At 44.1% G+C, this 10325-nt stretch overlaps 1 protein-coding gene across 3 annotated transcripts in view; it reads right to left on the reverse strand.

The window, feature by feature from the left end:
• Tgfbrap1 (transforming growth factor beta receptor associated protein 1) overlaps nucleotides 1-10325 on the reverse strand; it is a 55954-nt gene that overhangs the window by 40733 nt on the left and 4896 nt on the right. Inside the window, exon 1 of one of the 3 annotated variants that reach the window (XM_029567022.1) lies at nucleotides 10199-10287. The exons of the other annotated variants lie outside the window; for them this stretch is intronic. The gene's annotated coding sequence lies outside the window, so the exon portion shown is untranslated. Of the gene's footprint in view, nucleotides 1-10198; nucleotides 10288-10325 lie in introns of those variants that run through there. 3 annotated transcript variants of the gene reach the window in all.

Below are 10325 nucleotides of genomic sequence, written 5' to 3' on the forward strand. Positions count from 1 at the left end.
AAACAAAATCCCAACAGCAGTTTTTCAAGATTTATTATTATTATTATTATTATTATTATTATTATTATTGTGGGTGTGCATATACATGCACACACGCACATGTATATATGACTGCAGGTGCCCACAGAGGCCAGAGACATCAGATCACCCTGGAGCTGAAGTTACAGGCAGTTGTGAGCTGCCCGATATGGGTGCTGAGAACCAAACTCAGGTCTTCTGCAAGAGCAGTAGTCACTTTTAACTGCAGAACCATCTCTCCAGCCTAACAGCAAAATTTAAAAGAATTTCCTTTAAAACAAGACAAGATACCTGCTATTACCATCTGTGATAGAGTCCTACCAAAACATACCAGTCCTAAGCCCCAGTACCTATAAAAATGACTTTATGTGAAATAAGATCCTTACAGATGATCAAGTTAAGATGAAATAATATTAGGTCAGGCCCTAATCAAATGACTATGGCCTTATAATAGAAATTAGGCTACAGACACATACCCAGGAAAGATATCAATAAGACAGTAAGACCAAGATCTACAAGCCAATGAATTCAGGAAAGGACAAGAAAAGCTTGATGGATTCTCCATCATAGCGCTCAGAAGGAATTAGCCTTACTGCCCCAGGATCTCAGATTTCTACCTTCCAGAGCTGGGAGACAATAAGTTTCTATTGTTTAAGGCATTCAGTTTGTTACAGCAGTCCTAGCAAACTAATACACCATGTCTGTTTAATACTGTATTGGGAATTTTTGCTAGTAGAACAAACAGAAACCAAAAACAACAAACATAATGCACCACATAAATAGACACAGACACACACAGGTTACAAAGAATTCAAAACAAAGATAAAAACTACAAATATGCAAAGGTGGCATATCTACAGAGAAATCCATAAAAACTATGTAAGAATTCATAAGCATTTAGAAGTATTTAATTAAAAATAAGAGTCAAAGTAATCTGCATTTCTACACAAAAATAACTACAACTTTAATCTTAAAATGCATTCAATATAAAGTATGAAAGAATTACTGAACAAAGATGTACAAGATCGCAGGATAAAATCTTAAAACCATATTGCTACATATTAAGGAGACTTAAATTATAATTTTAGCAGGCCTTTTCTGAGGAAATTGATACAAAGAGACTCCATGTAAAATCCCCAAAATGCAGACTGACTTCAAAGGGATAACTAAAGATAATAAAGAACTAATCAAATTAATGCCTCTTACCCATGCTATGGTACCTAACAGAAATCTATGGAGAAAGCAATTAATACAAATGGATAGAACCTTTCCATGCTATATTAGACCTTGTCTATGACTGAATACATAATGTTAACCTTTGAGTGTTTTACAGATGTGAAACCTTTTGAAAGATATCAAATACATCTGAAGAAACAAAGGCCAGCTATAGCTGTAAGATTCTTAGAGTTTTACAGTTGGGTAAAATAAAAACAGAGGCTCCCAAAACTGTACAACTGTTAAGAAAAACTACAGTACCAGGGGTGGGTTAACCCCCTATGAGCTGTTGGTCACAGAGATCCTAGAGGTCCTTAAATTAACCATGGCTATTGCCACTGATGTTGGTTGTACACTAGAAAGGTCAGTAAGGCCATGTTGCTGAAGATGCTGTATGTTGTGAGTGTGGGAGAAGAAGAGATGGAGCCAAGATTAAGCTAAAAACTCCATGCCACTGGATGGATGGCCTTGATAGTGCCAGAAGGCACTCTGCAGATGGTTGGGGCAAGAGGATCCCCTGTGATTCTGTTCAACAGTGGACCCCATGTGCTGCACACTTTGGACATGCCAAGCAATGTCTGCTAGTGCAATAATGGCTCGACTAACATACTAACAAATTTCTAATTGGGCAAGGCCCACTCCTAGGGGTGGAACACACATCAGGTGCTGTAGACCAGGGCAATCCCCTGTGTCAGGAAAGGCTGCAGGCCCCAGTGGGGAAGCCACTGCAAGTATACTGTTTAATGAATATGGTACACCTACTGGGATATCTTATAGGCATCTGTATTTGCACCCATGTTTGCTTACATGTGTCTGCTTCCTTCCATTTGTCTTTACAGTAGGGGGGACACCACTGAGATGGATCAGCAGCCATGTCTTGAAGACTGAAGACGAATGATGGGGAGGCCCAGGAGTTCAACATCCCACCACAATGAAAGGAAAAAGAAATCGTACTGCCATCTGTCAACTCCTCCAAGGCTCAGAGACCCCTGCGGAAGGCTGGTGAAAAGATTAAGAGCTGGAGGAAGGGGTGGAATGGTAGATAATGCCCTCTGAGGAAAAGAGAGGATAGGTCCAGAGACCCAGAGAGAAGTGGGGTACACTGGGAAAAGGAGGAGGAGTCCACGCCATTTTGGGAGCGGCGAACAACAGGTGAGTGGGATGAGCCAGCTATAGGGTGCTGTGGCTGTGGGCCTTGTGTGGAATCTGTGGGGTGTGACAGTAAGTGAACAGCTGGCGAACTTTGGGCAAGGCATGGCCCCCGAAGAGGCTGTGGTGATGCAGCTCTCAAAGCTTAGTCAAAATGCATAAGATGGACTATGGGAACTTACGCTTTGTAAGTCATCCTTTCCCGGATGTCATATAAACTATGCTAAAATCCAAATAGAAGCCGGGCATGGTAGCGCATGCCTGTAGTCCAGCACTTGGGTGGCAGAGGCAGGCAGATCTCTGTGAGTTCAAGGCCAGCCTGGTCTACATAGTGAGTTCCAGGACAACTGGGACTACAGGGAGACCCTGCTTCAAAAAGACAAACAAACAAACAAACAAAACAAATCCAAATAGAATGTATTATGTAGGTTTGTCAATCTGCATCAGAACCAGGAGACCCTGAGTGAGGGCAGGTCTCCCAGTAGAAAAAGGAAAATTTAGTGAAACAGGAAGAAAGGGATTATTTGGCTTACATCTCCTGCATCACAATTCATCAGGGAGCCCAAGGTAGGAACTCAGGGCAGGAAGCTGAATGCAGGAGCTGGAGCACAGGCCATGGAGGAACGCTGCTTACTGACTTGCTCCTCTGGCCCATGCTCAGCCTTCTTTCTTATACAATACAGAACAACCTGCCCAGGGGTGGCACTGCCCCCAATGAGCTGGACCCTCCCACATCTCTCAACAATCAAGAAAATACTACACAGACATGGCTACAGGCCAGTCCGATGGAGGAGTTCTCTAACTGAGGCTCCCTCTACCCAGACATGTCAATTGACAACTAAAGCTATCCAGCACAGAAATCAAAGGACCTGAATGAGGCACCCTGGTATGTGCCAGAACATCATCAGTACAGAGTGAAAAAAAGTAACATCCTCAAATTCAAGACACTTTTCTATAACAAGCTAAAGACTAATTCTTCATCCACATTTTAAAAGGATATCCTGTGTAGTTACCTTTGCTATCTTCTTGTTCCACAGTAAATTCTGTTTGTTTTGCTTTTGCTTTATGGAGAACAGAAATCAGTCGTTCTAATATACAGGCAAGAGCCTGGTCAGATAATAAACCAAGGAGGAAGGTGGGCAACAATGTGGACTTTCCACCTAAACACCAGGTCATTTTGGTCTTTCAGATGTTTTTAAAAGATAAGGGAAGACCAAACAATGTTTCTGAAAGGAGGCTATTACCAAAGAGATAAAGTTCAACCAGAGCATGGAGAGACAGAGATAAAGATGGAGCTGGGGATGGTGGTGCATGCCTTTAATGCTAGCACTTGGGAGAAAGGCAGGTGGATCCCTGTAAGTCTACACAGTGAGTTACAGGCCAGCTACGGCTTTATACAGAGACCCTGTCTCAAAAACAGAAACAAAATCAAACAAACAAAAAAGAGGGGAGAGAGAAAGGAGGGGAGAGAGAGAAGGAAGGAGAGGGAGAGGGAGGGAGAAACAGACAGAGACAGGGACTGATTCCTTTTCTAGAAGGAAAGGAGTTGATGAGATGTGCGTGTCAGCAGTCACTATGTAGAAGACGTAACACAGTGTAAAGTTCCCTTAGTGTCCCTGGGGCTACTGTGGTGGATTTATAATCTTTATTGAATTCCCTGGGAGGTAGCTTTTCTCTAGTATAGTGTCCTAACTTAACATCCCAGGTATGAATAATAACTTTAAATTAAAAGCTTTTCTTCCTGGAGAGTTTGGAGGCCTGGCCAGTTAGTATACTCCTAAATTCCCAGCTACTCGGAGGCTTAGGCAAGATGATCACCTGAGCCCATGAGTTCAAGACCAGCCTGGGCAACATAGCATGACCCTGTCTCCCCACTCCCATGCTCACCACCCTAAAAACAAAAGAGGAAAGCCAGAACTTTTGGTTATTTTAAATATTTCCCATGGGATGGCTCAGGCTGGCCTGGGACAATGGAAACTGACTGCTTTCTTTTAATTTTTAAAAATTTATGTGACGTGTATGTGCCTGTGTATATGCCACAAGTGTGCAGGTGCCTGCATAGGAGAGAAGAGGGTGCTAGATTTCCGGGAGCTGGAATGACAGGCAGTTGTGAGTGACCTAACATTGCTGTCCTTTGAAGAACAGCAAGTATTCTTAACCACTGAAATATCTCTGTAGGCCAGAACCTGACTCTTGATGAGGTCAGAACTAAAAAGTCTGAGTGTGAGGAGCTGTAGGCCAGAGAGAAGCTCTGAGAGCAAGTACTGGGGCTGGGATGGGTAGAAGCCCTCTGTGAAGGTCAAAGCCCCAGAGTTCAGCTGTGCTACATGGATAGGGACATGTACAGTGTAAAACAGTACAGACTGAGAATCTAAGTTCCAGCTGTAGTTTGGCCACTTCCTTGTGATCTTTGTTGAGTTACTGTTTCCACCTCTGTACACGTTTCCCCTACATAGCCATCTGCCTGAGAAGGACAGGGTGGTCTAGATGGCTTAATCAACCATGGTTGTATGTGGAGAGCTGAGACTCCAATCCAGGCACCTTAACTCCAAAGCACAGACACTTAATCATGTGCCACAGTACCTCCAAGAATAGATTTATGCATATTGTGCAAAGGTTGCTGTAAGCCTAAATGGGTACTGGCCAATGCATCCCTGAGGACACCTTGGCCAGCCCTCAGGAAAAGTCCCAGGCACTGGGTTTGTTTACAGTAGTTTCTAACTCACTCTTCATTGACTCCCTTTCTACCTTTCTTTCTGTATTTGTGTGGGGGTGGGGCGGGGAGTTGGAGGGTGTTGCTGGTTTTTGCTTGAGACACTTACACTGGTCTTACACTGTAGCCCAGGCTGATCTTGAATGCACTATGTAGCCTATGCTAGCCTCAAACTCAAGCTGATCCTCCTGCCTCAGGTTCCTGAGTACTGGAGTGATAAGTATGTACTACCAAGCTGGGGCTTTCTCTTTGTTTTCTGAGACAAAGTCTTGTTATGTAGCCAAGGCTATTCTCAAACACAGAATCCATTTGATTTAGTCTCCTGAATGCTGAGATTGACAGAATGCTCCACCAAGCCCAGCTTCTTGTCTTACAATGACTCCGGGAAGAAAATGACAGAGCAACTGAGATGAGAAGGAAACAGAGAGACTGACATGTTCCTTGCCTTGCTTGACTTTACAAAGTTACACAGGGACTTTGCCCCAGTTTGTCCCTAACGCCACATTTTTCCAGCTCTACTGACTGAGGAGATAAGCTGACTCCAGTTCAGAACTGAAGTCTTCTGACCAACTCTAAACAAGAAGCCAGAAGGATCCTTCAAGGTGACTTGGTCCCGTTGCTGTGGCTAGTCCCTGCTGGGCTTGTGACTCCCCACAGTGGGTCCAGAAGAGGAATCTTATTACTGCACCCGCCTTGCTGAGACTCTGATACATTTCTCATCAAACAAGATATATATATATATATATTTATTTATTTATGTGACATAAATTGTTCTTACTGAACAGCACCCCAGGTTAACCCCACATCCATTTGTTTAATGACTCAATCTTGAAATTTGCTGAAAGTAACAAATATATTGGCTTGTATCAAAGTCAACTTTTCCTCTATTTGACTATCAGTAGAGCACTTGATCAACATGAACACAAAAGAGACAGTAAATAACAAGCTTAAAAAAAAAAGCTTAGTTATATAGTTATAGAGCATGGGCCTTCAGTGACCCAAAAGAGAAGGAGAGAGGGAAGAAAAAGACAGCTAAGGTCTAACTTGTCATCTTGATATTATCCTGGCACATATCTATGTAACTACTCATGGCTGATATACCCTTTCTCCTAGGCACACTAATAAAAATTACTTAAATAAAAGGAAACATACAGTTGGTCCCCCTTCTCCATGGGTTCCACATTTATGGATTCTATCACACCAAACCCCATATCAAAAATATTTGGGAGGGGCTGGAGAAATGGCTAAGCAGTTAAAAGCACTGGTTGCTCTTGCGTGGCAAGACCTGGGTTCTGTTCCCAACACCAGTATGGTAGCTGACAACTGCCTGTAACTCCAGTGCCAGGAGTTTGGCCTCTGTGGGCCTTGCATGACAAAATATACTTTTATACATTCAGGCAAAACACTCATACACCTAAAAAAAGGGGGGGGGGAGCCAGGCATAGTGGAGCATACCTTTAATCCCAGCACGTGGGAGGCAGAGGCAGGCAGATCTCTGTGAGTTTGTGGCCAGCCAGGTCTACATAGCGAGTTCCAGGCCAGGCCAGCTGGGGCTACAGGAAGACCCTGTCTCAAAAAAAGACCTAAAAAAAAAAAAAAAGAAAGAAAGAAAGAAAGAAAGAAAGAAAGCACGCAAGCAAGCAGAGGCAGGCAGATAAATCTGTGTAAAAGACCAGCCTGATCTGCATAGTGAATTTGAGGCCAGGTGGAGCTATAAAATGTCTATATTAAACATGAAAAGACCTTTTTCCTGTCATTATTCCCCAAATAATACAGTATAACAGTCATTTATGTTATATTAGCATTACAGGTTATCTAGAGATGATTTAAGGTAAATGATAACATGCATATAGGTTACATGCAACTATATCATTTTATGTAAGGGATTTAAAACATCCATAGATTTGGTATCCATGGACAATCCTGCAACCAATACCCATAGATACAAAGGATGATTGTGTGTGCAGGTGAATGCCCACACACATATATTTGTATACCATAAACACAGAGTATATGTATATACCATGCATATAGTGTGCATATCAGTATGAATATTGTACATGAGTGTATATATGTATGTACATACTACATACATTCTAAAGGAGTTATATTGACAGTTATAACTGAAAAAGGGAGGGGCAAAGGGAAGTGGTAAAAAGTGCCACAGTAATGGGCTCTCAGGCAGTGACTTCATAACCCCTCCCTCAATACAGAACCTTCAAACAGCACAGAATTATCACATGCCTAAGAGACGCCAGGCAGTTATCAAACTTACACATCATTTTCACTGAATTTTAATTTACTTAACAGCAGTTACTTGACCATGAAGAAAAAAATCTTGATCTCAAGTCTTGGTTATTAAGATCTCTGCACATATTTTGCAGGAGGCACTCAATCTCATTTGGGGTAGCCCTGAGTTGAGTTGTTATTTCTGCATTTATTTAGCAGTCATGTATTTTTTAATAAGTAAAAAAACAGGTCAGGTATGCCACAGAGGAGACGAGTTGTAAAGTCTGGGCCAAATTATTCAGCAGAACCCAAACACCTGTCTGCCACAAATGATTACTTTAATGTATTTCTAATGAGGACTGGATTCAGACCAAGACAAGATGCTTAACCTATCCAGTAAAATTTCCTCAAGTTTTCATAAAGGATCAAAATTTTAATATTAGTATAAAGGCTGTAATAACATTAAAAAAACAGAAATGCTCATTGCAAATCAAGTTTAGAAAATACAGGGATTTTTGTTTTACGGGGTCCCCCCCACAAACCTCTCATTTGCACTGAGGCAGGGCCCCTACTCACCTGGGTAGTAAGTGTGTGTGTGTGTGTGTGTGTGTGTGTGTGTGTAATATTTAATATAAATTATATATATTTAATATATAATATTTATTGAGACAGGGTCTTATATAGCCCAGGCTGGCCTGGAAGTCAATATTCAGTCAAGTATAACCTTGAACTTCTAATCCTCTTGCATTGTCCCTACCTTCGAAGTGCAGGGATTACAGGTGAGTGCCACCACACCTGATTTTATGTAGTGCTGGGGCTGAACCCCAGGGCTTCATGCATGCTAGGCAAGAACTCTACACACTGAGTATATGTCCAGCCCCCAGCATTGTTTTTAAAAGTTAATTTTATTCTATTTTATTTGAAACAGGGTCTCCATGTAGCTCCAGCTGGCCTGGAACTAGCTATGTAGATCAGGCTGGACTCACAGTGATCTGCCTGATTTTGCCTCCCCAGTGCTGAGATTAAAGGGGTATACCACCATGCCAGGCTCCAGCATTGTTTTCTAAACTGAGTTCTAGGCTTTTTACAACTCTTTAACTGGAAGAAGCTGCCCACTGAATCTGAGGCGTGTACCAATATCTCTGTGTCTAGAGAGTTTAGACAAAGGCTGAATTGGCCCTGTGAGCCTGCAGTAGTGAACCAATCTGTCCCCAACTCTAGGACCAGAGTGCTGCCACACACAGAGAGTGGAGGAAGAGTGCATAGCAAAGAAAGGCCTAGAATGTTTCCCGATCTCTTCCCCCATGAGCTGAAAGTGCACACCTTGTCATGTACTGCAAATTGAAATTTGGAATCCATAAGTCTAACTCCAGTTAAAGCCTTCATTGGATCATCAATTGCTCAGAGCATAAAACCAGATTTTCAGAGAGAAGTGAAACACAGCTGGACACTCATTTTTATTTACGAACAATTACTGTGTTCTTGTTAAGTGCCAGGCTCTGTGCTAGGCGTGTTCCGTGCACATTTTTTAAACGAGAATCTACACACCTTTTGTAAAATTAGCCCTACTTGGTGATGGAAGAACTGAGACAGGGCCACGTGTAAACTAGGCTGGCCTCAAACTTGGTATGTAGTCAAAGATGGCTACAGATGATCTTGAACTTCTGATCCTTCTATGTCCACCTCCAGAATGCAAGTACCACCCCATCCAGCTATTGGCTCTATTTGATCAGGGAAACCGAGATTCAGAACGTGCAGCAAACTGTCCAAGGGTCACTGCTAGAAAGTGGCAGGAGGTGGGCTTTAAACCCACCACCTCACCTCATCATGACCATGGAGCATGGGCCCATGTTACAGATATCTGAACTAGGGCCTGGGAAGGGCCAGTGGTGAGCAGGTTCCTGGGGATTCTGGTCAGTGTTCTTTCTGGCATCCCAGGCTGCCTTTTGCTATACACCAGAGGCAGCTGTGATGACAGGATGCTTGGCTAGCAGAAATGAAAGAAAAAAGAAAAGGAAGCAGCTGTCCAAATGTCTCTTCCTATCTGAGCATGGAGCTGAGTCTTGAGCTTTGCTGACCAAGAGAGGAGCATGTTCACCACACTGCCCAGCCTCTGTACAGCATTCTCCTGACTGCAGGCAAGCCAGCTCACAGGGAGCAGGGTCCTCCTAGCACCCCTTCCTGGTGCATGCCTTCCCTTGCCACTGTAATACCAATGCTGCCTTCCCACCTGCCTGCCTTCCTGCCCTAGCAGGCCCTGCCCAAAGCACATCAGTGATCAAACCGGCTCAGACCATAGCCCCCAACTAAGCAGCACTGCTTGAACTCCACTTCAGCACCCAGGTGTAGTCCTGGGGCTGCGGTTTCTGAAGGGTCACCAACCATGCTTTCACAGAAGTGACACGGAGGCAACAGGACAGTCTCAATCTTTAGTCATCCCCATGAAGTCCAGGAAGCCAGGCAGAGGGCGGTGCAAAGAAAAAGTCCTATTAGGGTGCAGCGTCCAGCCCCTGAGGGGCCAGGAACCCAATATAGGCCTCCTCCCTCCTCTTTTGCCTTTTCACCCAGTGTCCAGTCTTTCAATTCAGACCTGAGCAGGGCCCCAATTTCAACACCTGTATCCAAGGATCTGGGGAAACTTCAGTTACACCAGGTATCCCATAGGAGGGATGGAGGCGCACAGGACCGGTTCCTTCTGAGCCCTCTCCCAAGAAACGCAAGTTCAAGGACGACGTCTTGATCTTCCTCTGCTATACGTTTACACACACACCACAATGTATACACCGAGTGACCCTCACTAGTGCAACCCGCCCCCCTCCCCCACGCACGGGAACACCTTGCTGCCCCACCAGCACGCCGTCCCCGCCAGCACACCTGCCTCCACGCTGCCCGCCGCACACCTGGCCCAGTCCTGCACACTTGCTGGGCTCAGGCCCCGCTGCACCTGCCCGGTCGGCCGCACCACACCCGCCACCCCTCAGGCCGCTCTCTCCGCGCTCAC

Source organism: Nannospalax galili, unplaced genomic scaffold (assembly GCF_000622305.1).
Source record: "Nannospalax galili isolate Female #2095 unplaced genomic scaffold, S.galili_v1.0 scaffold299, whole genome shotgun sequence".
NCBI lineage: Eukaryota > Metazoa > Chordata > Mammalia > Rodentia > Spalacidae > Nannospalax > Nannospalax galili.